Raw genomic sequence first — 4,754 nt, 5'->3', positions numbered from 1 at the left:
CAAATATGCATGAATCTTTTAGCTTGGAAAGTACAACAGAGAACTACAAAATACCTTTGATATATGTAAGTGGTGTGGGGAATATTTTTTTCTTCAGACTGCAAACTCTTTCACACATGTACAAATGATGTTACAATTAAAAGTCTGAGGTCAATAAAAAGAGACTTCAGAGCCCTAAGAAGAATGCTAAAAAATTTAGGAGCACAGGTAACATTTTCTTCAACCTTCATAGAAATGAGGGAAGACTTTGGTAGAAACAGGTGAGACCAATACATCAATAACTGACTGCAGGACTGGTGTCTGTGCTAAAACATTGGATTTTTAAACCATGGAAGAGCCTTTGGGAGATAAAGTATGTTGGGGCCTTATGGGATCCCTCCCACCTGATGAGGAAAATGTATATGTGGGATATAGATAGCTTGGAACAGTAGGAAATTTTTAATGGGATGAAATTTAATGTCAAAATGTCAGATCCTGCACCCAAGACAGAATAATGCCTGACATAAGTATAAATTGGGAGAGGAGTGGCTGGAGACCAGCCCTGCAGGAAGGGATCTAGGGGTGTTGGCTGACAACAGACTCAGTAGGAGTCAGGAGGGTGCCTTGGCAGCCCAGAGGGCAAATCACATCCTGAGGTGCATCAAGCACAGCATCACCAGATGAAGAGGGGATCATCCCACTGTATTCAGTGTCGGTGCAGTCTCACCTCGAGCTCTCTGTTCAGTTGTGGGCCCCAGAGTGTCAGAAGAATGCGAATGTCCTTGAATATGTACAGAGGAGGTCAACAAAGCTGGTGACAGGGCTGGAAGGAATGTCCTATAAGGAGCAGCTGAGGACTTTGGATTTGTCTAATTTAGAGAAAAGGAGGCTGAGGGGTGACCTTGTTGCTTCCTTCGTAGGGGGTGTAGAGAGGGAGATGATGCTTTCTTTGTTATCCAGAGACATGTGGAAATGGTTCAGAGTTGCATGAGGGAAGACTTAGACTGGACATTAGGAAGCAATTTTTCACTGAGATGGTGGTCAAACACTGGAGCAGGATTCCTAGAGAGGTGATCAATCTAGAGAGGTGATCAATGGCCCAAACCTGTCAGTCTTTAAAAGGCATTTAGGCTATAGCCTTGATAACATACTTTAACTTTTGGTCAGCCCTGAATTGGTCAAGCAGTTGGACTTAATCTTCATTGTAGGTCCTTCCAACTGAAATATTCTATTCTATTCTATTCTAATGACATTCTATGACATTCTATGACATTCCATTCTATGACATTCTATTCTATGACATCCTATGACATTCTATTCTATGACATTCTATTCTATGACATCCTATGACATTCTATTCTATGACATTCTATTCTATGAAATTCTATGACATTCTATTCTATGACATTCTGTGAAATAATTCAATAGCAGAATTAAACAAAAAAAATATTTTGATGTAATTCTTAATGAAACTGTGAAGCTCTTTGCCAAAGATCTTTTTGATACCAGCAGTATAAATTGATTCAAAGTGATTTTAGACCTTTTCAATTAAGAGGATATTATTGATAACTACAAATAGCGTTTGGCTGAGTGCGATATTCAGATCACAAAACTTGGCTAGTAAAGATAGCATATGCAAAAGGAAGTCTTAAACTTCACTTGGCCTTGTTTTTATACTTGTCTTAAACATATGATGCAACATCAGACAAAGAATACTGAGCTAGACAGAGCTTTGGTTTGATTTGCTTTGGAACTTCTGTAACACAAATTATTCTCACTAAAATGTAGGATTTTATGTTCCCAGTCTATTTTATACAATTGGGTCTATAATGTAGGTTGTCGAAGAACTCTTGAAAATAAGTTATGCTATATATCTGTTCTATATATACATGTTATATATATATATATATAAATATATATATAATATATACATTATACTATATAACATTATGTTATATAACCTTATGTTAACTAAGTTAGGCTATATATATATATATATGGCCTTAATATATGGGTCTATAGAAAGGATAGTCTCTTGTCTTTCTTTTTTCTTTTCTTCTTCACTCTCACAATTACCCTTTCCTCCCTTAAAAGCCTTTAATATTAGTCAAAGAGAAAGGAAGATAAATTATTACATATCTCCTCTTCAGTGTAACACAAGATTTTCTCAAAAATGCTGCTGCCCAAGTGCTGCAGGGAGACATGGATTTTAATAAACCATTAGAGCATACAAAATTAGTAAGATATTAATCCAATGTGGATCACATGCAGACAAGGAATAATATATTGGGAAAGAATAATAAAAACCAAATTATCAAAATGGAGATGAAGATTATGGTGAATTATCTTAAAAATTACAAAAAAGTAGAGGTGCCTGGCCATGTCTTAAAATAAGACATAGATACAGGTGTTTTACCATAACAGGTCAAAGGAATACGTTCATCTCATATAATAAGTACTTGTTTCCTGGGGCAACTTCAACACTGAAGTTACTTTGCTTGATACAAAAACTAAAGTGACACCAATCCCACCACCAGCCCTTGAATTTTATGTCCTAATTTGCTTATATTAAAAGACCACATTAATAACTGAGCTGGTGGATTTAATGTCTTTAATGACCCTGATTCTGAAGTGCATTGAGAAATAAGATATTCCACTGACATTAGTACTTGTTGTTGCCTAAAAAATTGGGAGACAAAAAACTCACCAGGCTAATTTAGTAGAGTTAAGATATAGAACAAGTCTTTAATAAAGGCATTCTGGCGCAAGGAGTACGATAGAGGCGTGCACCCGTGTCCAGTGGTTCTACAATTATATAGATTATCCATCCAAACCCAGAACTATGCACCCCCCAGGCATGCCTCTCCAGAATTGAGTCGGGGGGTCCCAAGACCCCTTTATTCCTCATCTTCCTCTTCTTTATGGCACGTACTGTCTTTGAAGCTTCTCCAAGGTTCTGGGCTTGAAGGTTGCTTTGACTGTGATGGTATCTTGTTCAGCCCTGGGGTGCATATGTTTTAAACAGAATGTGTTTACTATAGTCTGGCCTTGAAAGGAGCCTAAACAAACGTAAAGAATTTAGAAAATTCCATATGAAATGGGGGAATAGGGTTTGGTAAGTGTTAACTACTATTCTAAAATGTGACAGACTATACAGTTACATTAAAATATACAAAAAGCTAAAAAATCCTAAAAATTCAAAGGCATCAGTTGAAATACTGGAACATCAGTCAGAAGAATCATAGAATCATACAATCATACAATCATACAATTACAGAATAAGTTGGGTTAGAAGGGACCTTCGAGATCATCAAGTCCAACCCTTGATCCACTACCACTGTGGTTACTACACCATGGCACTAAGTGCCACATCCAGTCTCTTTTTAAAAATCTCCAGGGACAGAGAATCCACTACTGCCCTGGGCAGCCCATTCCAATGTCTGACCACCCTCTCTGTAAAGAAATTCTTTGTAATATCTAACCTAAACCTCCCCTGGCACAACCTGAGACCATGCCCTCTTGTCTTGTTTTTTTTTTTTTTTTTAATTATTTCCAGGGTATCTGCACTTCCTATTATTATCACAATAAAAGGGGGGCGGGGGGGGAAGCATTTCTGCAAACATGGGAGGAACGGAGGGGGTCAGGAGAGGAGATAAGGAATGACACTCAAAGCCCAGACAGTTTGTGTCCCTCTGCAAAGATCCGTTGCATTTGGCACAGGGCACTGGCAGCTCCTGGCAAGGGATGTCCCCACCATTACATCAGCTACACTCAGACCTCTCTGAGCTGCCCCTGTTCTATGATTCCCCATCGTCATCCTCATCTCCTGCGTCTTCCTCCAAGAACTCTTCCTCCTCGGCTTCAGAGCTGGCATCATCTTCCAGGGTGATGCACTGCCCGCTGAGATAGACTGGCCCAGCCCCACACTGGAGCATGACGGTGACGGGAGGGACCAGCTCCAGAGCTTTGGGGCTGATCATGGGCAGCACTGAGCTCCGCAGTGCTGCGATGGGCACCAGCCTGTGCTCCCCGGAGGCGTTTTTGGAGTCCACAGCCACCACGTACAGCTCGTCCCTGGCATCAGTCCCCCATTCTCAGCAGCACCAGGTGCTCCAAGAAGTCATCGCCCTCCTTCACCACTCAGCTCCGGGCGCCTGTGCCCAGCTGGCAGCCCCACAGTTCAGCCATGGGCCTCTCCTCCGACAGCAACCGGGAGAAGGGAAGCGAGGTGTCCATCCCCCACGGCAGATCTGACACCAGCGACCAGCTCCCGTGGGACAAACAGCAGAGAAAACAGCACCCAGAGAGCAGCCAGAAGTGGGATGTTTACCAGTACTTGAAAAGAGAATTGCACTTTTAGAAATAAGTAACACTTTATGGCACATAACCAGACCCTGAAAATTATTACTAACTTTGCATCAATGTTATATACTTGTTTATATACAATGTTTATATATATATATACAATAATTATACTACTCAGTCCTTGACGTGCTAAAATTCTAGAGAGAAATATGATGGTCTTGGTTTTTCAAGCAAAGGTCAACTCTCTTGTAGTAAAACATTCCCTGTAACTGAAAGCTGGTAATAGTTGACTTCAGTAACATTGACATCAGAAGGGAATTTATCTAAGGATGCCAGGGTTCAGATGCTAGTCAGAGTTGGTTGACTTCTTGACGTGACTAACACAGATTAAGGACCTTTCACTTTAGAATTTTGGATTTCAGAAAAGATTACCTCTATTTTTAAAGTGATAGTTTCATTGTTATTAATAA

General features: G+C 40.1%; 1 pseudogene; it reads right to left on the bottom strand.

The window, feature by feature from the left end:
• Nucleotides 1–3,776: 3,776 nt before the first annotated feature.
• On the bottom strand, nt 3,777–4,215 carry LOC127465496 (nucleoplasmin-like; annotated as a pseudogene).
• Between the last annotated feature and the right edge of the window lie 539 nt (nt 4,216–4,754).

This window comes from Manacus candei, unplaced genomic scaffold, assembly GCF_025592945.1.
Source record: "Manacus candei isolate 608988 ecotype Guabito, Panama unplaced genomic scaffold, ASM2559294v1 h1tg000008l, whole genome shotgun sequence".
Lineage (NCBI taxonomy): Eukaryota > Metazoa > Chordata > Aves > Passeriformes > Pipridae > Manacus > Manacus candei.
Note: the sequence above shows the minus strand (reverse complement) of the source record. Positions and strands in the feature narration are given on the sequence as shown.